We start from the raw sequence: 23,091 nt of genomic DNA, 5'->3' as shown, positions 1-23,091 counted from the left end.
CCCCAGATGTGGACCTCGGGAGGCAATCACCTGACCCGACCAGCAGGTAGTTGGTTGAATGCACTCAGTTAGAGTTCTGCTGGACCCATCTTTTATACCCCTTTTGGGTTATGTATTCTCTTTCTTATCTATGGTGCCAGATCATACTGGTCTGTCTTTGTGACTCCAGTTTGTTACAAGGGCATTTCTACTTAGTTTGCACTTGTAAGACAAGAGATAAACAATTTAGGAGTACAGGACATTCTTTTGTGCGGGCGGGGCACGTCCCCTTCTGAGTGATTGTGTGTGTGCATCATATTGATCAATGCCAGCTGGGGTGATTTCTTGAGGGTTCACCCCCCCTCTCATGTTGACAGTCTGGCCTGTTAGCCTTCTAGCTGTACTTTCTGCTTCTCAGGGTCACGATAAGCCAGCATATCTGGGCCTCAATGAGGGCATCAAAGACTGTGCTGTCAGCAGCCATTTCCGTGCCCTGTGTGCTCCTCAGTGCGGGGGGGGCAACGAGCAAGCTGGCTTGTAAGGGGGAGACTCTGTCTGGCTACACTCCCCTATCACATTGGAGCAGGCAACATGAACAAGCTGCAGACCACCAGGTGCTCAAAATACAAGGAGACTCCTTCAGAAGCTGGAGCAGCAAAGCTCTGCCACAGTTGCTCTTCAATAGTGCAGTCTCCCTTGCTGCTGGGTGACAGGACTTGGTCTGTGTTGCTTGTTTGGGTTCATGGATATCCTCCACCACCGAGCAGCAGAGACGCTTTTAGAGTCACCTCTGTAACTATTCATCAGTCCTCTTCATCTCTTGGGACTCAGCAAGGTGCAATGTCACCTCCATGACCTTAGGGGGGCAATCCAGGCATTTTAAGGAAAAGAATGTCCCATTCCAGGTTCATTTCAAAGTGGATAATCAAGACACTAGGCGAAGAATCTAGTACTCTCCCTCTCCAGACTCTTTGACATATTTCTAGCTGCAATCATATTGGTAAGCAGCATTTCCAGAATCTTTGCTCTTGAAGAACATGTATCTTACTGTATTGTCCATGAGGACTGTGCAGTTGTGTACTCCTGAGCCTTGTAACCAAGGTTTACCGTTTCTACTTTGCTCCCCACATTTCCAGTGCCTTACAAGCAGTAAGTCTTCAGTTAGCTAATACAAAACCTCAATGCATGACATTAATAGTCTGGCACATTTTAAATATGAGCAGTGACCCAAATACCTTAGTACACATGTAGCCAACACATGGCCTGCGGGCCAGAATCCTGCCTGTGAAGCTTACAGTGGTGCCATTTTATCCAAGCTGGCCAAAGTGAAAGCTAGCTGTGAAGCACAGGACTGGCAATCTGCAGCTCCGGATGCTGCCACTGCTGACTACACCTCCTGCTCCGTGCCCTGCCTCACTGAAGTAATGGAATTCAATTTAATTGGTTTAAAGGCTGGCAGGAGGGATCTGACCATTAAACAAATTAAATGGAGTTCCATTATTTCAGTGCAGCAGGCAGGGAGCCACCCACGCTGCAAGTGGAGGAAGGGAGTAGGAGAGCTGGGGGTTGCTGCACAGAGGCAGCTGCAAAGGAGCAGCGGGTGGGGAAGCAGTGGCAAGGTGCAGAGGTCATCATCTGAGGTAGGTTAATCCTAGGGATTGGGTTAGGCCTGGGGCTGGAGTTGGGAACGTGTTTGGGCTATTTTGTGTTTGACCCGTGGAACATGTAAAAGTTTGCCATGTGGACCCTGATGACAAAAAGTTGGTCGCCCCTGATTTAGTAGCACTGACAGTCTGGAATGCATTATTTGTTTCCTTTCTTAAATGCCTGGGTATGAAAGCATGATCATCTGTAGCTAGGCAGATCAAGTTCTAGAGTCCACTGAGTATGGTCCATCGCAGCTTGTGTGTCTCTAAAGCTGCCTTGGTGGTTTTCGTTAACAGATTTATAAATACTAAGGTATCAACCATCATTCTTCAATACAAACATAACAGATTAAATTTATCGAGATTAGAGAAGAAAAATATTTTTCTTCTGTTTCTTTGTCCTTCCTCTAGTATGTCTGATTGGGCATAGGTCAAGAACCAGATTGGGGGGGGGGGGGCGGGGAAACTGTCTTTTTCCTGGACTGACCTCTCCCATTCTGCCTTATTTTCAAAGTTCTTCAGATATAGCTTCTGTGTCTTAAGTATAAAATCAAATAGGGTTAAATAGCAACATTCTGAATCAGACCAGTGGTAAGTCTAGTCAAGAATCCTGCTTGTTAGCAGCCAGTACCAGTTGCTGGAGAGAAAAGGTGCAACACTATACAAAACAATAGAATATTTTATCCATAGGGAAGGCTTCTCCTTAATCTTTATCAGAAGTTAATTTATGCTGTGAACCATGTTTTTAAATACATGGTGCTTTTAAGATCTCTGATTGGAACTACAGGATTGGGTCTACACCAGGCGTGTCCAACCCGTGGTCCACGGGCCGCATGCAGCCCTGGACAGCTAGTAATGCGGCCGCACAAGATCGTAAACTTTTAACATTCTTATGTGATTTTTAGCGATATTTTTCATGACTCGATTGCGTGGTACTCGAGCGTGGACTGCGTAGGTGACAATGGAACGCTGTGTAGGAGAGGGCGCAGCGCAGTGCTAACTTCGCCTCCCGCGCCCACCACACACAGTCAGTCGAATTGAAACCCGCGTGTGTCAGACGTTATATGCGCTTGTGCGACTTGGCGAGTAAAACGCAATGATTACTGATAATACGTGTGTGATAATATGATGTGTGTGTGCCTGTGAAGACAGGCGTTTATTGTTATTAACCCAGCAAACAAACGGTAAGTTTTTTTGCTGGGAAGCAGACATGTAAGTTTTCTTATTTAATTATTGCACTTGGGCTTGTTGTATTACTTCGTAAAATAATTTAATAAGTTAAAATAGTTTTTTAGCAGCTGTGGGTGGAGTAAGTACAAAAATGAATCAAATAGTTCTTTGCTCATGGTATTGATATAAGTACATATACAACATCGCTAATACTAGAAAAATAAATGGTTGCTTGCTTATTAATTTTTTTATCCGAGCATGGCTTCAACGTCGTGTCAAAAGAAAACAGAACCCAAAAAAAGGAAAATCGTGGATGAAGGAAGAGTGTTCAACGAAAAATGGACAGATTAATACTTTTTTGTCAAGATAAATAATAAGGCACTATGCTTAATACGTAGGGAAATCGTGTCAGTTTTCAAAGATTACAATTTGAAAAGACATATGTAAAACCATGCTGCCAAATTCGATGCATATCAAGGAATGTTCTTCTTCGAGTGTCCCCGTGGGTGCTCCACATTAGGTGTCGGGCTCGCCCGGCGCCGCAGATCGGATCTTCCAAGCAGTTTCTGCCGGACCGCGCATGCGCCGGTGCGCGCCACTCCCCCGCGCGCTCCCGGCCATGTGCGCGATCCGGTCCCCGCCAGTTCCTCTTAACCGCCATCGGCTGCAGACGGAATCCGAACTAGGCTAAGGCCAAGTAGCGTATTCAATGGCTTTAACTGTTTTTTCTTTAAAGTTTTCAAGTACTTAGGCTACTGCAAGTTAGCCGGTTGTTATTTTTCAAAAAAAAAAAACAAAAAAAAAAAACTACAAGCGGGACAGCTTCAATCCAGTCCCAGTAACAAGCGCCGGAGGCCAGGAGCATAGGGCCATCAGCCCTCCTCCTGCAGCAGGCCATCAGAAGGGGAAAACAGCACAGAGAAGGTGCTAAGTACCTGTTTAACAACTGAAAGACTCACCAACAATGTCCTCTTCAGGATTTAAAAAAATGTGAGTCCTGCCGAGAGGTGCTACCAGCGTCTGATGGGCACAGTCTATGCATAAGGTGCCTTGGGGAGTCCCATGTTGCACAGAAATGCTCCTTCTGTGCTAAATTAACAGCCAGAGCAAGGAGAGACAGGGAGATGCGGCTTGAAATGCTGCTTTTCGACAAGGCCCTCCAGCCAGACTTGCCGGAGCGGCCGCAGCAGGAGGGACCCTCCGGGGCCCATAAAAGGAAAGCTGCCTCCCTCACCCCATCAGCGCAAAAACGGAGGAAAGTCTCCCCAGCCCTATCCCTGCCGGCAACAATAGCGAGCGGGACGGGAGGAGCGAGCAGCCCCCAGCCGCAGCAACAGCTGATCGGCGGCGGCACGGAGAGCCACGTGGAAGCGGCTCAGCCTCCGATAATCAGCCTGCCGCCCCGCACCGCAGGCAGGGCGGCGGCTAAACAAGCGCCGGTACCGGCGGCACCGCAGGCAGCGGCACCGACCGCCGGGGAACCGGCGGTGCAGAGCGCGCAGGCACGCAGCCTGCAGGCACCGGAGGACACCGCACGTGCGGCACCGCCCTCGAGCGTGCCGAGCTCGGTGCGGACGGGGCCGGGATCCCCTGTACGTCAGGGGGCGGAGTTACCTCCTCAAGGGAGGGGGAAGGCTGCACACAAGAGGAGGCATTGCAGCCCCTCTCCGCACAGGGCTGTGGAGTTGCTTTCTCACAGCCCTCCGCTTATGTTGCAGACTCCAACCAGAAGGCAGGGGTCCCCCCTAGCCTACCCGAAGCCCCCTTCTCTATTTTTTGCAACCAGCCTCACCCTGGCTGGGACCACCTTCACCCTTCCTGGGGTTTGAACCGCTGGACTATTATGCAAAATCGCTCTCTCCAGCCCTCCCCCAGACGCAGAGGGTATGCACCAAGGGAGTGGTCTAGGTCACCTTCCCAAGAGCAGTGCCTATACTGCCATGGTCGCCCCTACCACGCGGGGCATAGACACCATCGGCTATCTACTAGGGAAAGATCCCCACAAACGATCTCGTACCCCCGAGGGCAATTGCGACCGGGGACAGAGACTCAAGCATCTCAGGGGGGACTGGTTATGGAACCCCGAGATTTTCCCTCGCAAACCTCTAGTGAGAGGGTGTACCATCACCAGCAGGAACCGGAAGGGTCCAGAGAGACGTACCCCAGCGGTTCCTCGCTCTCCTCCCCGGATGAGGCTACGGCCCCGGGGGACGTCCATCCTCCGGACGATCTCAAACAGTTCCAAGAGCTGTTTTACGAGGGTGGCCTTCACGCAAGGCATCCAGACAGCTAAGGTGCAAGAGAAACACCATAAGCTCCTCAAAAATCTGAGACCTCCGGCCTCCTCCAAAATAGCAATACCGCTTGATGACGCAATCTTGGAGTCTGCCACTATGATATGGCAGACTCCTGCGACTATTCCGCCTGTCCACAAGAGAGCGAAAAAAAAAAAACAAAAATAAAACTTCGTGCCGACAAAGGGCACGGAGTTCCTGTTCAGCCACCCACAACCAAATTCCTTGGTGGTGGAGTTGTCGCAACGTGGGGGAACAGACAAACATGCCAAAAAGCTAGAGCTGTTGGGCAGAAAGGTCTACTCCTCCTCCACTCTACTGTTGCGAATGGCAAATTACGCAGCGCATCTAGCGAACCATAATTTCGACAACCACATTAGGTTAACCTCCCTCATGGACTCGCTTCCAGAGGGCAAGAAACCAGTGCTCAAGGCCATCATGCAAGAAGGCTACGCGGCCTCGAGGACGGGAGTTCAGATCGCCCTGGATGTTGCGGACACAGCAGCACGCTCCACAGCTACGGCAGTGGTGATGCTAAGGGAGTCCTGGCTCCAGACTCCGGGTATACCGAGGGCCTGCAGACAGAGATAGTCGATCTTCCCTTCGACTCGCAGAAGCTGTTTGCTGAATTAACTGACTCGGTCCTTCATTCCAGTAAAGATTTAAGAGCCACACTTAGGACCCTGGGGATTTATACCCCTCCATACAGAAAGAAAAGTATTACCCTCAACAAAGATGGTACCAGTACCAGCCACGGCGTCCCCAGTACCACAGGGGTTACGAGCAAGGGCGACATCAACAGCACGAGCAGTACAGAACTCCCAGGCGTCGTTCCCAACACAGCCGTGCATCCTCGGGGCAGGGCCAAAGGCCACAAGTTTGACACACAGATCCAGGGCTGCGCCATCACTACCATCGCAAGGTCATCCGAAGCGGTTATTCCACCATCGCCTCCGACCATTCTATAACCAGTGGCAAAGGATCACCACAGACAAATGGGTGCTGGAGATCATAGCCACGGGGTACGCCATCCCCTTCCAGTCGCTCCCACTGCCATGACCTCCACCCAGGCCCCACCTCCAGGAGGCCTCCCACGTAGCGAGGCTCAAGCAGGAGGTAGACCATCTCATGCTCATAGGGGCAGTGGAAAAAGTGCCGGAGCAACTGCAAGGGAGAGGGTTCTACTCGAGGTACTTCCTCACGGGGAAAAAGACAGGAGGCGGGAGGTCCATCTTAGATTTTCGAGGCCTCAACCGGTACTTGCGCAAGCAACGCTTTCGGATGGTCATGATGGCCTCCATCCTTACGGCACTAGACGATGGAGATTGGTTCGCAGCCCTCGACTTATAATACACGTATTTTCACATAACTATTCATCCGGCTCACCTACGATTCCTCTGGTTTTTCATGGTAGGCAAAGAACATTTTCAATACAAGGTCCTACCGTTTGGCCTCTCCTTGGCCCCCAGAGTCTTCACCAAGCCCTTGGCAGTGGTGTCAGCCTACCTGCACAGACAGGGGGTATTTATATTCCAGTATCCGGATGATTGCCTACTCAAAGGGGCCTCGAAGGAGGAGGTACTACGCATGATATGCGTCACAGCAGGCACGTTCTCTTCGCTCGGCCTGGTTATCAATCTGGCAAAATCAAAGATAGACCCCACACAGGACATAGAGTTCGTAGGGGCACGCATAAATTCTATTACAGCGAGGGCGTATCTACCAGAGACTCGCTTTCGGGCCGTCGGCTCCCTCGTGCAAGTCTTCACCTTCAGCCCTACGGTGCTGGTTCTGACGTGCTTACAGCTGCGGGGCCACATGGCAGCAGCGACGTTCGTAGAACAGAACGCCAGGTTACACATGCGCAGCATGCAGCACTGGCTGGCGAGCGTATACAACCCGGCAGCACACACTGTTCACAGGGTGGCGTCGCCCACAACAGAGGTGCACAAATCCCTGCAATGGTGGGTAAACCCCGAGAACCTGCTAACAGGGGTACCCTTCCACCAACCACACACATTGGTTTTTCTTACTACAGATGCCTCCCTCATAGGGTGGGGAGCACACATGGGCGAAGAGGTGACGCAAGGGCTGTGGTCCTCCACGGAGCAGTCACTGCACACAAATATACTGGAGCTCAGAGCAGTGTTCAACGCCTGCAGACACTTTCGAGACCATATAAAAGGCAAAGTAGTCGGGATCAGTATAGACAATACCTCCACCATGTCTTATATAAATCGGCAAGGAGGAGCTCGGTCCCGTGCCTTATGTGCAGAAGCAGTCCGGTCGTGAAACTGCTGCATCGCCAACAATATAACCTTGAAAGCCTCGTACTTCCCAGGCGCTCACAATGTGAAGGCAGACCAGCTGAGCACGCGTTTCGCACTCACGCACGAGTGGCAGATCCGTCCCGATCTGCTGCAACCGATTTTTCACGCATGGGGTTTTTCCCCAGATAGACCTGTTTGCTACTCAGCACAACAAGAAGTGCCCACGATTCTGCTCCAGGGCAGGACTGGGACGGGGGTCCCTGAGGGACGCCTTCGCGATCTCATGGAGGGGCCCCCTGCTTTACGCTTTCCCTCCCACAGTGCTCATCCACAAAGTGTTGCAGAAAGCCAGGAGGGAAGGAGCCTGAATGATCCCGATAGTCCCAACGTGGGATCGACAGCAATGGTTCCCCCTACTCCTGCGCATGTCGGACCGGCCACCGATGCCCCTTCCGGTGGCGCCGGATCTGCTCACGCAAGCCCAGGGGTCCATAGTGCATCCGCACCCCCAAGGCCTGCGACTACAAACGTGGTTAATCCATGTCTCAGCTCCCTAGAGAGCACATGTACGGAGGAAGTGCAGCAAGTCCTAGAAAGTAGCAGGAGGACTTCCACCAGGAAGACCTACAAGCAGAAATGGACTCGCTTTACAGCATGGTGTTCTACCAAACAGCTAGCCCCCCTTTTCGGTGCCTATGGCTGTGATATTAGAGTATTTACTGGACCTCAAGAGAGGAGGACTCTCGCTATCCTCGTTTAAGATCCACCTTGCCACCTTTTTGGCATTCAGACACGGAGAGACAGGGCACATGGTGTTCGCCCATCCCATGGTTACCAGGTTCCTTAAAGGGCTGGTAAACATATACCCTCCTCGGAAACCGCTTCCACTTTCGTGGAACTTGGACCTGGTGCTTAATGCGAAAAGGGGACCACCGTTCGAGCCTTTGGCCACGGTTTCCCTCTGCCTCCTTATGATAAAGATGATCTTTCTTCTCGCAGGGTGAGCGAGCTTGCGGCAGTTATCGCAACGCCACCCTGCGCTGTTTTTTCCAAGGAGGCGGTAACCATACGGCTGCATCCAGCCTTTGTTCCTAAAGTTTCTTTCTGAGTTTCATACTAATGAACCTATTGTTTACCCTCGTTTTATCCAAAGCCTCATAACTCTAACAAAGAGGCGCGCCTACACCTCCTGGACGTGAGGAGGCGCTAGCTTTCTATATAGACAGGACCAAGTCCTTCCAGAGAACGGATAGACTCCTAGTCTCTATCGCTCCCAAATCAAAAGGAGAATGTCTCTCTTTGCAGAGAATCTCGAAGCACATCGTATCTTGCATAAAAATGTGCTACAAACTCAAAAAGACTCCTTTCCTGGCCATGCCCAGGGCTCATTCCACTAGGGCGGTGGCAGCATCAACAGCCCTTTTTCAAGGGCGTTGCGCTAAAAGACATTTGCAGAGTGGCGACCTGGTCATCCTGTGACACCTTCGCCAAACATTACGCCCTTCACAGGGTATTCGAAGAGGATACCCGTCTCTCGGCAGCGGTCCTCTCGGGGACAAGCTGCACATAATCCGATTACCCACCTCCTATCTTGGGTTACTGCTGGGTAGTCACCTAATGTGGAGCACCCACGGGGACACTCGAAGAAGAAAGACAGGTTACTCACCGTAGTAACGGTGGTTCTTCGAGATGTGTCCCCGTGGGTGCTCCACTACCCGCCCATCCTCCCTGCTCTGGATCTCTGTTAGTGTTTTTCAAGAGCACCCGAGGCGGTTGGTCAAGGAACTGGCGGGGACCGGATCGCGCACGTGGCCGGGAGTGCGCGGGGGAGTGGCGCGCACCGGCGCATGTGCGGTCCGGCAGAAACTGCTTGGAAGATCCGATCTGCGGCGCCGGGCGAGCCCGACACCTAATGTGGAGCACCCACGGGGACACATCTCGAAGAACCACCGTTACTACGGTGAGTAACCTTTCTTTTCGTAAAGAGAAAATAGCGGAACTGAAAAAAGTCTGTCATCTCAATTTTTTTTTTAAAAAATTACAACTCAAATAGACTCTGTTGTGAAAGCTAGTTATGTGGTAGCAAATCTGATTGCAAAAAAATCAAAACCATTTACTGATGGTAAGTTTATTAAGCAATGTATGGAAAGCGTAGCAGATATAATTTGTCCTGATAAAAAAACGGATTTTTCTAAAATCAGTTTGTCTTGCCAGACTATAGCCAGGTGAATTGAAGAAATAGGAAAATCTATCAAAAGAGATTTGGAGAGTAAAGCTGCTAATTTCAAATTTTATGCTTTGGCGGTAGATGAAAGTACTGATGCTACAGATACGGCTCAACTTGCCATTTTTATTAGGGGTATTGATAACGAATACAATCTCACTGAACAAGTGGCTTCTTTGGTGCCATTAAAAGACACAACTAAATCTCTTGATTTGTATGAATCAGTAAAAATTACATTAAAGCGATTTTCTTTAACCTTTGCCAACATATCTGGTATAGCTACTGATGGCGCCCCGGCTATGGTTGGTAAAAAAGAGGGACTTATAAAACTAATAGAAGATGGTGCAATTGCCGCTGGCAATTCACATTTGATGAAATATCACTGCATCGTACATCAAGAAAATTTATGCACAAAAGCTTTAAAAATGGATGATGTCATGCAAATTGTCATCAAAGCTGTGAATTTCATAAGATCCAGGGGATTGAATCATCGCCAATTCCAGGAGTTCCTTAAAAGTATGGATGCTGATTATGGGGACATGATTTACTTTTCTGAAGTAAGGTGGCTAAGTCGGGGTAAAATGTTGAAAAGATTTTATAATTTGCGAAATGAAATCAAGTCATTTATGGAATCAAAAGGAAAATTTGTGCCAGAATTTGAAGATGAAAAATGGCTCACAGATTTAGCATTTTTGGTGGATTTGACCGCTCATTTAAATGAGTTAAACGTGCGTCTTCAAGGTGAAAATCAACTTATCTGTGCTATGTTTCAAACCATAACAGTGTTCGAAATGAAACTTAAATTATGGCTAGCTCAAGTTATGGCAAATAATTTTATGTATTTTGATACGTTGGCTAAACACAGTCCTGTGAACAGTGAACAATATGCAGCCTCGCTTTCCGTTTTGATACAGGAATTTGATAATAGGTTTCAAGATTTTCGAAAAAATCATCAATTTTTTGGTATATTTGCGACTCCATTTTCAGTCGACATAAATACGTTACCTGCGAATTTTCAAATGGAATGTATAGAGTTGCAGTCAGACATTCAACTCAAAAAAATTTGATCATGTCTCTCTACTAGACTTTTATAAGTCCTATCTTCCCAGAGAAAAATATTCCTTGCTTCACAATCACACCTTATTCGTGTCATCGCTTTTTGGCAGTACGTACATTTGTGAACAACTTTTTTCAAGGATGAAGCACACGAAGAGTAAAATTAGGTCAAATTTTCTGACGAGCACCTTGAGAACTCACTAAGAATTGCAACCACTTCCATCGAACCAGACATTGATGGATTGGTTTCACAAAAACAAATTCAAATATCCCACTAGTTTTATTTTTATATTGCCGTCTTTCGTTTTAATGTTCCAATAAAAATAGTAAAAAAAAGGAAGTTTGTTATTTATATACGTTAACTATTATATATTTTATATGCGGCCCAGGCAAGCCAAAAGGTTGGACACCCATGGTCTACGCGGTAACCCTCTGTTGACAGAATAAGTCATTTGTCGACAAAAACAGCAGAGCATCTGCACAGTTAAAGCACTCTGTAGAGATTTTGTCAACAAAACTCAGCTCTTCAGGTGGCAGCATCATGCCTGTCCCTGAGCAGGCATAATAACTGCATCAACAGTATTCTGATGACAAAATTGCAGTGCAGACACTTGGGGCCCATTCTGTCAACAGAATAAGTCCTTTATGGTGCCAGCAGGCACCCTTCCCCCAGAGGCACAAGTCTTATCATCCTGCCTCTGGCTGCATTTAAAGGAGCCGGCATCTTCAGGCAGGAAGCTGGAGGCATGGCCACAGGCCTGCTGCACATGGCTGCAGACACACCCTAGCAGCCACTCCCTGCAAAAATAAAAAATGTCCCAGACAGCTGCAGAGTATCTTGGGCCCTCCGACAGCTCAGGCAATGGATCCCAAGGCCCTGGAAGGGGTGGCAGGAGGTGGGCCCCATCCTGGTCCAGCATGGATATCAGGGACCTGCTGGCTCTCTGGGCTGAAGAGGAGGTGATCCTGGACCCCACTGCAAAGCACAGAAATGCCCTGGGCTGCGCACGGATGGCTGAAACCCTGGTGGAGTGTGGCTGCCCTGTCTGTACCTTTGAGCAGGTGCAGGGTGAAGGTGAAAGAGCTCCACCAGGGCTACGTGCAGGTGCAGGACAGGCGGTGGAGGTCAGAGGCAGGGCCTGCCATCTGCCCCTATTACAGGGAGCTGGAACACCACTTAGGGGGCAAGGATGGGACCCCAGCACTGCCCCCATGGACAGCCCAGGGTGGACTCTAACCCACAGGTGCACACAGACCACATGCACATTCGGGAGGCCTTGCAGGGGTCCTTTGCCCACAGCCCCAGGACACCCTCTGGATGGGTCACTGTCCCACCACACCCCTATCCTATTTCCCCCCCCCTCCCCCCAACCATCATCCTTCCATGGGGTGGGTGCCAGGGGGTCCATGAAAAAAATAAAAGCAATAAAAATGATCTGCTTTTCATGGACCCCCTGCAATACCCTCATGGATCCCCATAGGTCCGCAGACCTGGGGTTGGGTTGGCTGTGTGCCATGTATTAATTTCCTAAATGAACAGCTTTTCACCCCTTTGCAGCAGTAGAGCAGCGCACAGGGCTTGTGGCACATACAAGGTTTCTGGTTCTCAGTGTTTCCTTGCTGTTCCGGAAGCAGTATTTGTCTGGGCTGAGTGCAGAAGAGACTTGGCTGACTTAAACCCTTGTACTTGAAGGGGAGCATAGATCACATACAGGTCTCCTCACTTTCACTGTTTCTGGAGACAAAACTCCTAGCTGATTCCAGGAGTGCCCAGTTGTCATCTTTCTCAGTAAATCTTCTCCGTGTTGTTTGAGGTCTTCCTCTTTTGTGTTTTCCTTGTGGGTTCCACGTGAGAGCTTGACGGACTATGCTGGATGATAGTTTTCTTAGTGTGTGGCCTAGCCACCCCCACTTTTTTCTCTTGATTTGAATGTCAAGTAGCTCTTGTTCTGTTCCAAAGCTGCTCATTTGTGACAAAGTTTTGCCATTTAGATATGAAGGATGTACTTCTAGGCATCTGTTAATGAAAGTCTGTAGCTGTGATTTGAAGACTTTTTTAGTATTCTAGGTCTTCCATCCATACAAGAGCACGCTCTTCACATTTGTGTCAAAGATCCGCTGTTCATCTTTGCAGAAAATTATTTGTGATCTCCATATGGGATGAAGAGTCTTGAATGTAGCTGTTGCTTTGCCTGTCCTGGCATTGATATCCTTGTCTGTACTTCTGTACCTGTCCATAATTTTAACTCCCCAAGTAGGAGAACTGCTCCACATCTTCCAGGTCATTCCATCCCAGTGTGATAGTGGTGGTGTTGGACTGATTAGTCCTTACTGTCTTCGTCTTCCCTTTGTTATGTAGTCCGGTTATTGAGGCAGTTTTGTCTAGCGTAGTGACCTTCTGTGCTTTCATGTTGGTGTGAAAGGATGGTGACATCATCAGCAAATCAATGTTGTCTTGCTCTTGGAAAAGTGTCCACTGAATGCCCCACTGTTGGCCATCTGTGGTCCTGCTCATAATCCAGTCCATTGTGACCAAGACCAGGAAGGTGACAATGGGCAAACTGGTTGCGCTCCTGAGTATGTCAAAAGATCTTGTCACAATACCATTGTAAGCAATTTGACATGTCGAGGGTTTGTACAGTGAATGGATCAACTTAGTTTTGGATGGGATGCCACAGTCTTGCAGCGGTTTCACAGGTGTCTCTCACCACTGTCAAAGGCTTTTTCAAAGGCTATGACGGTTATATGTAAAGGGGAAGTTCCACTCAAGCGACTGCGAGTTGCTGTATGGTCAGTACAACCTCTCTCGCTTCAGAAGCTGGCCTTTTCTACCTTGAGCTGTCTGTCAATTTCTGCCTTCATTTTCTCCAAGAGACCCCATTGAACGCTTTTCCTGGAACATGTAGTAACGTGATGCCCCTCCGGTTCTTGCATTCCTTCAGGCTTCTTTTCTTTGGAAACTTAATAAGGTAGCTATGTTTCCAGTCTTGTGGGATCCCTTCAGTGTTCCAGAGTTTCCTACATGTTGATTATGTGCCATGTTGACAGATATCTCACTACCTGCCTTGATTGCTTGTGTAGGGATTTTGTCTGGACCAGGTGCTTTTCCACTTCAGATGGGCAGTGGCTTTTGTGATATCTTCTTTGTAGATCTGCTGCTGTTAATTCGCAGAGGTATATTTTTGGTGGTAACTCTGGAGGTTCCATGGGGGCAGCATGGTTCAGAAGCTTTTCAAAGCGTTCCTTCCATCTACTCAGTTGCTCACTTGGGTTTGTAGCATACGCCCTTCCATATTCTATACTGGCTGATCCACTGTATGCCGTGACTCAGCTAGCTTTCAGGAGATGTCATACAGCTTTTTCACGTTTCTCCATCCTGCAGCTTGTTCCTCTTGTTGTGCAAGGGTTTTCCATAAAGTTTTTCTTGTCCTGTTTTACAGCCTTTTTAACTTCTCTGTTGGCTTCTGAATACATCCTCTGAGCTTCCACCTTGGCTACTTCTGTTTTGCTGTTGTTGACTGCTGCTTTTCTGTCCTTTTTATTCATTCACTTTTCTCAGAGTTTCTGCTGTGATCCATTCTGTATAACACCTTGTCCTCTTTCCCAGTGTTGTATTGCAAGTCTCTTTCCAGGCTGTGTTAATGTCTTCCCAAATTTGTTCCATGGTAGGATCTTCAGGGATAAGGTTTTCCAGAAGTATACCCATCTCTCGTTTAAACGAGGATTTTACTTACGAGTACTCGATAAAACAAGGCACATGTATACCCACCTATGTTCACTAAATGAGTGAACTTCCCCTACTAATATGAGCAAGCCTTGCGGGGTCCCTGGCTGGGAAGTGGGGAGACCTGCAGCCCTGCGGCTGGTTCCGTTCCAGCCGTGGGGTCCCGGGGCAGGGACGCGTGCCCCCCCCCAGCAGCCCCAAACTGCCCCCAGCCTTAAAGCCCCAAACTTGCCCCAGTTTTAGACCCCCCCCCAGGATCCCTAAACTACCCCCAGCCTTAGATTCTTCCATCGCAGCCCTAAACGGCCCCAGCCTTAGACGACCCTCCTGCTCCCGCAGCCTCTTAAGAACATAAGAATGGCCATACTGGGTCAGACCAAAGGTCCATCCAGCCCAGTATCCCGTCTGCCAACAGTGGCCAATGCCAGGTGCCCCAGAGAAGGAGAACAGAAGACAACGATCAAGTGATTTATCTCCTGCCATCCATCTCCTGCCCCTTGTACTGAAGGCTAGGGCACCATACTTTACCCCTGGCTAATAGCCATTTATGGACCTAACCTGCAAAAATTTATCAAGCTCTTTTTTAAACCCTAATAGAGTCCTGGCCTTCACAGCCTCCTCCGGCAAGGAGTTCCACAGGTTGACTGTGTGCTGTGTGAAGAAAAATTTCCTTTATTAGTTTTTGAACCTACTACCATCAATTTCATTTGGTGTCCCCTAGTTCTTGTATTATGGGAAAAGGTAAATAATTTTTCTATATTCACTTTCTCCACACCATTCATGATTTTTATATACCTCTATCATATCACCCCTCAATCGCCTCTTTTCCAGACGGAAAAGTCCCAGTCTCTCTAGCCTCTCCACATATGGGACCCGTTCAAAGCCCTAATCATCTTAGTCGCCCTTTTCTGTACCTTTTCTAATGCCAATATATCTTTTTTGAGGTGAGGAGACCACATCTGCACACAGTACTCAAGATGTGGGCGTACCATAGTTTTATATAGGGGAAGTATGATATCTTTTGTCTCTATTATCTGTCCCTTTTTTAATAATTCCTAACATCCTATTTGCTTTACTAACTGCCACTGCACACTGTGTGGATGTCTTCAGAGAACTATCCACTATAACTCCAAGATCCCTTTCCTGATCTGTCATAGCTAAATTTGACCCCATCATGTTGTACGTATAATTTGGGTTATTTTTTCCAATGTGCATTACCTTACACTTACCCACATTAAATTTCATTTGCCATTTTGCTGCCAATCACTCAGTTTGCTGAGATCTTTTTGTAGTTCTTCACAATCCCTTTTGGTTTTGACTGTCCTGAACAACTTGGTGTCATCTGCAAACTTTGCCACCTCACTGCTTACCCCATTTTCTAGATCATTGATGAACAAGTTGAACAGGATCGGCCCCAGGACTGACCCTGGGGAACACCACTAGTTACCCCCCTCCATTGTGAAAATTTACCATTTATTCCAACCCTTTGTTTTCTGTCTTTTAACCAATTCCCGATCCATGAAAGGATCTTTCCTCCTATCCCATGACTGCCTAATTTACATAAAAGCCTTTGGTGTGGGACCGTGTCAAAGGCTTTCTGGAAATCTAGGTATATTATGTCCACTGGGTGCCCCTTGTCCGCATGTTTATTAACCCTTCAAAGAATTCTAATAGATTAGTTAGACACGACTTCCCTCTGCAGAAACCATGCTGACTTTTGCCCAACAATTCGTGCTCTTCTACGTGCCTTGCAATTTTAGTCTTTACTATTGTTTCTACTAATTTGCCTTGGTACTGATGTTAGACTTATCGGTCTATAATTGCCAGGGTCTCCTCTGGAGCCTTTTTTAAATATTGGCGTTATATTGGCCGTCTTCCAGTCATGGGATACCTAAGCGGATTTAAAGGATATGTTACAAACCACTGTTAATAACTCTGCAATTTCACATTTGAGTTCTTTCAGAACCCTTGGATGAATACCGTCTGGTCCTGGAGACTTGTTACTATTCAGCTTATCAATTAACTCCAAAACTTCCTCTAATGTCACTTCAATCTGGGAGAGTTCCTCAGATTTGTCACCTAAAAAGGCTGGCTCAGATTTAGGAACCTCTGTAACATCCTCAGCCGTGAAGACTGAAGCAAAGAAATCATTTAATCGCTCCGCAATGGCACTGTCTTCTTTGATCGCTCCTTTTATATCTTCATTGTCCAAGGGCCCCACTGCTTCTTTAGCGGGCTTTCTGCTTCTAATGTATTTAAAAAATATTTTACTATCATTTTTTGAATTTTTGGCTAGCTGTTCCTCAAAATCTTTTTTGGCTTTTCTTACTACGTTATGACACTTAATTTGGGAGTGTTTGTGTTCCTTCCTATTTTCCTCACTAGGATTTGACTTCCACTTTTTAAAAGCTGCCTTTCTCTCTCACTGCCTTTTTAACATGGCTGTTAAGCCATGGTGGTTCTTGTTAGGTCTCGTACTGTGTTTTTTTTATTTGGGGTATACATTTAAGTTGGGCCTCTAGTATGGTGTCTTTAAACAGTTTCCATGCAGCTTCCAGGGATTTTAGTTTAGTTACTCTACCTTTTAGTTTGTTTAACTAGCTTCCTCATTTTAGTGTAATTCCCCTTTTTGAAATTAAATGCCAGGGTGTTTGACCGTTGCGGTGTTCTTCCCAACACAGGAATATTAAAAGTTGTTATATTGTGGTCACTATTTCCAAGCAGTCCAGTAACAGTTACCTCTTGGACCAGATCCTGCGTTCCAGTCAGGACTAGATCGAGAATTGACTCTCCCCTTGTGGGTTCCTGTACTAGCTGCTCCAAGAAGCAGTCATTTAAGGCATCAAGAAATACAATCTCTGAATCCCGTCCTGAGGTGACATGTACCCAATCAATATGGGGATAACTGAAATCTCCTATTATTACTGTGTTTTTTTATTGTGATAGCCTCTTTAATCTCCGTTATCATTTCAGCATCACTATCACTGTCCTGGTTAGGTGGTCGGTAATATATTCCTAATGCCATATTCATATTAGAGGAATGAATTGTTATCCATAATGATTCTACGGAACATTTTGATTCCTTTAGGATTTTTGCTTCATTGATTCTATATTATCCTTCACATATAGTACCACTCCGCCACCCGCACGACCTGTTCTGTTTTTCCGATATAATTTATATCCCGGTATGATAGTGTCCCACTGATTGTCCTCATTCCACCATGTTTCTGTGATGCCTATTATGTCAACTTCCTCCTTTGATATGAGGTACTCCAGTTCACCCATCTTATTAGATAGACTCCTAGCATTTATGTAAAAACACTTTAAAAAACTATCACTATTTATATGTCCGCCTTTCACAGACGCGTTGGATTTTTTTATATGCAATTGTTTCACATCTGATCTTGCCCATATATTATTTCCCACGTTCCCTATCTGACTAACTTCTAGGCATCCCTATCTATGGAGCCTCGTGTAAGAGAAGTCTCCGTCCGATCCAGGTGCTCCCATGCACCAATCGGCTTTCCCCCACCTCTTAGTTTAAAAACTGCTCTACGACCTTTTTATTGTTTAATGCCAGCAGTCTGGATCCACCTTGATTTAGGTGGAGCTCATCATTCCTGTATAGGCTCCCCCTACCCCAAAAGTGTCCCCAGTTCCTAATAAATCTAAACCCCTCTTCCCTACACCATCGTCTCATCCACGCATTGAGACTCTGAAGTTCTGCCTGTCTATCTGGCCCTGTGCGTGGAACTGGAAGCATTTCAGAGAATGCCGCCATAGATGTTCTGGATTTCAGTCTCCTTCCTAGCAACCTAAATTTGGCCTCCAGAACATCTCTTCTACCCTTCCCTCTGTCATTGGTACCGACATGTACCACGACCACCGGCTCCTCCCCAGCACTGCCCATAAGTCTGTCTAGATGCCTCGAGAGATCCGCAACCTTCGCACCAGGCAGGCAAGTCACCATACGGTTCTCCCGGTCATCACAAACCCAACTATCTATATTTCTAATGATCGAATCCCCCACTACTAAAACCTGCTTCTTCCTAACAGCTGGTGCTCCCTCCCCCGGAGAAGTATCCTCGGCACGAGAGGATACCATAGCACCCTCTGGAAGTAGGGTCCCAACTATGGGATGGTTTCCCTGTGCTCCCATTGACTGCTCTCCTTCCCTGAGTCTTTCGTCCTCCGTAACAGCATCAGTATTGTCAGATTGGAGGTGGGACAGCCCTACTATGTCCCGGAAAGTCTCATCAACAAACACCTCTGCCTTCCTTAGCTCCTCCAGTTCAGCCACCCTGGCCTCCAAAGCACGCACTCGGTCTCTGAGGGCCAGGAGCTCCTTGCATCGAGCACACACACGTGCCACCTGCCCACAGGGTGTAGGTAGTCATACATACTGCACTCGACACAATTAACAGTGGCTTCACTGTGGCTACTAGGCTGCGTGTCTCCTCCTGCTCCCAGCAGGTAACAGTTGGTAAAACTAATCAACTCCAGCATTAAGCTCTCAGCACCTAGGTGTAAAGTAATTGCTATCTGTGGTGATAGATAGCTGCCTGAGACAACAGTGTTAAACTGCAAATAGCTTCTTTAACTGCCACATGCAGCTCGGAACTGCAACCCTTAACAAATCTAATGGTGACCCATAGGCTGGGAATCCCTGCTCTACATACATACACTGCATACTGTTTCTGGTGCCACACTGTTCAAATACATCAGAAAAGTACCTAAACTCAACTGGTTTATGTCAAGTTACAAGCACTTGGAACAAATCAGAGACATTTACATTTATTTTAATGGGAATTTAGTGTCTCTCATGAGTTTTCACCTATGAGTAGAAATTTGGGAACCACTTGTGCCCATATAGTGAGGAGTGAGTGTACATATCTGTTGGACAGCTCCTCTTGGAAACAGGCTCTTCTCTCTGAATCCTTCAGCTGCTCCATGTTCAATCTCAATCCCTGCTTGATCACTTTTGTGGTGTACCTTTTGAGCTTGAACTTGAGTTTTATCATGATCAGGTGGTTGTCTGAACCTACATCCTGCTGATACATATGTGATCAGTCTGGTTTTCTGACCAGTGTAACCCAAGTGACAGTATGGATCGTTTTGTGTGGGAAAACACTGTTTATCACCAATCCATTGAAGGAACAAAGTCACTGAAGCACTCTCCATTTTCATTCATGTTATCTAGGCCGCCTTTTCCGGTGGTCTGTTTTCTTGCCTGTATTTATGCTTCTGATTTTTGCATTAAAGTCACCCATCAAATTCAAGATATCCTTCTTTGCTTTCCAGTTCACAGCACTTTGTAATTTCTCATAGAAGTCTATTTCACACTTCTTAGCTCCTTCATTGGTTGGTGCATAAGATTGTACAATCAGTACCTTCAGTACTTTGGTGTAGAATCTGGCTGTAATGATGCACGATGATACTGCTGTCCGCTCCATTAAAGCACCAGGCATAGCTGCCCGGATTGTGTCTGTCCTGTCTCTCACAAGCTCAAAACTGCAAGCTTTGTGCTGTTTTATCTGCACTGCAATCTGTGCTGCCTTCCCCACTTGATACATGGTCTGAACGTTTTATAATGTCACTGTCTTCATTCTAAATACCGTAAGGTGAATTTTAGGCAGCACTAAGGTCAGTATTATAACACCGTGGAAGGCTACTCAGTGTAGCATCAAGTTTGAATTTAGAAGTTTGCATTGAGGCTAGTTTGGAAATGCCATGTCCTTTAATAGACTTTATTAGCCTTCAGAGGTGTCCTGCACAGGGTGACAATCCATCCCCTTTTCGGTGGGAAAGTCCCGTCTATGGGATGCCAAAAAGGTGTCCCGACTTATTTTAAAAGAGACTCATTGTCCCGTATCTGCTGCTCAGGCACAGCTGCCTGCCGGAAAGCACGTACTGTGCATAAGTAGCTGCTCTCCAACAGAGGGAGCTAGCAGATTAGCTGGGGGAGGTGGAGGGCCGTAGCTGCTTTGTCTTTGCTGCTTTCCCGAGCCTCAGAGAAGGGATGGAGAAACTCTTATCACTACAGCTCACTTGGCTGCTTCAAAAACCAGGCACCTCCTGGAGCATAACAGAGCTAAGGAATAAAAATATTTGGAAGGGGAGAACCTCTGTGAGGGCCCCCACCTCCCTGAGGAGCCTATGACTGCTAGGGCAGCCCCCCAGCACTCAGCGTGTAGCCAGGAGTAGAATCTGTCCCCATCTCTTTATCCCGGGGGCAGGGCAGAACTCTGTTCCCAGGCACAGCTGGTGCCCCATTAATGCCAGCAAGCCTGCATAGGTCTCAAGGATGCTAGGATCGGGGCCCAGTTTAGGGGCATCTCCAAGCAATTGTGGCAGCTGCCAAACTCGGCCCCCTTCAAAGCTGTTTTGGAGTGAGGACATGCCAAGGGGACTTTGTCCAGACAAGCATGTTGTGTCCTGGACTAGGAAAATGAGAGCCAGGCAGCTGTCGGTGCTGAGTGAGGGAGGTTCTGATGGGGGCACGAGGGCCCTGCCCATGGTTACCTAGATCTCCACAGCTAACTGACCACAAGCGCGTTCACAACAACCCTACAGAATGTTTAACGAGGGGTCCCTTCTGCTGACCACAGCCTCCTCCAATTTCACCCACCCTCCAGGGCTGGGAGCATCTCCGGTCAACGGTTCAGTGGCAACAGTCCTTAATGGTGTGGTGTCTACAAGGGAGAAGTTAATGCAAGGTGAGACAGTCGGTAGGCTTCAGACCACCTCACTCTGCTCATGGCCTTGTTCTTCCAGCAGCAGAAAGCCAGCTGAGGAACAAAGGAGCAACTTGTCCATTAAAAAGACTGTTGTTTTGAACGTTTGTACAATATCTATCTGACTTCCATTGAACTCCTGGAGTGCAAGTCTGCTGTTCGTTGTCATCTCTCTCCCTACCCCACACCCCCATCCCATATATGGCCTTGGGAGATTTTGTCACCCTAGTCCTGTGTGTATCCCACAGTGCCCCAGAGCTGTCCACTGTTGCCACTTCCATCTCTGCTGCTCTCCATCTGCGCAGCAATTAGGTAGCAGGAAGCCTGCATATTTGAATTTGGCACCAGAAAGCCCATGGCTGTGAGGTCATGCTTGTGTGAGAGGCGGAGAAACTTTTCTTTCTTTGCTATTAGTGCAGTGAGTGCATCTACCCATTAAAAATAGCCCCAAAATGGAGTTCACGGTTCTGTCTCTACCTCTACAAGCTGAGCACTTGGATTTTTTTTTCAGCGCTGATATCAGCCCTGTCCCACCACATCACATGGCAGCTAAGCTGTTCGTGGGGTGGGGTAGGGTAGGGTAGGGTGGTGGTGGTGTGCTTGTGTGAGAGGCCAAGAAACTCACCCCCCCCCCCCCCCCCACACACACACAGGTGCCATGCAGTCGGGGTCTTTCCTGTGCCCAGTCACATCATATGGCTATCCCCTGACCCAATAAAATTACGTGCCTGCTGTTCAGTGCAGACGATGCTGCCAGGCAGCACCATGTCCTGGCTTGAACGCAGTGAGGGCTCCAACGGTGGGAAAGATTTTGGGGGGCTTGCTGCCACCGGGGGGGAAGTCTCCCCCCCCAGAAGCCAAGATTTTTCAGAGGCCTGCTCCTCTCCCTCCCATCTCCGTCCTAAGCAACAGTGAAGGGGCCATCTTAACCAGCCCTTCATCTCTAATGCCCTCAACCTTCTCCCGCATGAGATGAGGGTCACCAGCCCCCTAACAATCAGGGCTGGCCCCGCACATGAGGAACACCACTTGTTGAAATTTGGCAAGCCCTGTCCCCCATGTTGGATAACTGTGTAGTGTGAACCCAAAAATCTTTTCCCTAACATTTTGTATCCTTCCCTTCTTCAAGCTTTGGCCCCCCCTTAACACATGGAAAAGTGGCTGATGGGCCAGTTGAAAAGACACAAACCCCTGCTGCTTTTTGTAAAATCTTTGATAATTCAATTATAAAAAGCAATTCAGTTATAGAAGCAAGAGATTTCAGTTAATTTGATGATCTTTGTTGATGCCCTAGTTTTTCTTCTTTCCTTCTGGAAAAATGGACATTTGCTTTCCGTGGGTGGTGAATGAGGGCATTGCAATGTGGGAAGATGACATCACTTACCCACAACCACTTGCAGGGCATTTTTTTCCAATGCTGTACCAGTGAAAATACCCAGAGTGCTACAAGGCTGAGGGAACTGTGGGATATGTTCCCACAATGCATTGCTGCAGCAGTCGATGTTTAGTGATTGAGTGTGGTAGCAATAACTTTGTGGGGAGGTGAGGATACTCAATTCAAGTTTATAAAACCCAGCATTACAAAATCAATTTTAACAAATTTGATTTTTATCTCATAATATAAATGTGGCCACAGAGTAACTAATCAGGCAACAAATGTTACATGCAAAGTTGGAGACAGTGTATCCTGATGGCCTCTGCAATACCATAGTTGCAGGAGAGATGGACAGAAGTGTATGATGTGCCTTTGATCTATACCACATCTTAATTAGTGTGTGCATTTTAACTTGTGAAAAAACATACCAAAGTTACATACATTTTTAAAACACATGGAAACGCTATGACCAGTCAACAGGGATAGAGTTCAGATGTAACCGCTGGTCCCTTCAAGAAGAGGATAAGAAACATGGAAACTGGTGGTAGAAGGAAAGATAGCTGAGACTGAGAAATAGAACTGGATGAAAGGAATGTAGAGAGGATGTTGAATAATTTAA

At 47.5% G+C, this 23,091-nt stretch overlaps 1 protein-coding gene across 2 annotated transcripts in view; it reads left to right on the top strand.

Annotated features, from left to right (window-relative positions):
* Window positions 1–23,091, top strand: part of IPO7 (importin 7) — a 99,541-nt gene that overhangs the window by 74,829 nt on the left and 1,621 nt on the right. The gene's annotated exons all lie outside the window — the stretch shown is intronic.

This window comes from Carettochelys insculpta, chromosome 6 (genome assembly GCF_033958435.1).
Source record: "Carettochelys insculpta isolate YL-2023 chromosome 6, ASM3395843v1, whole genome shotgun sequence".
NCBI classification, from domain to species: domain Eukaryota; kingdom Metazoa; phylum Chordata; order Testudines; family Carettochelyidae; genus Carettochelys; species Carettochelys insculpta.
This window is presented reverse-complemented; position numbering and strand designations above follow the sequence as displayed.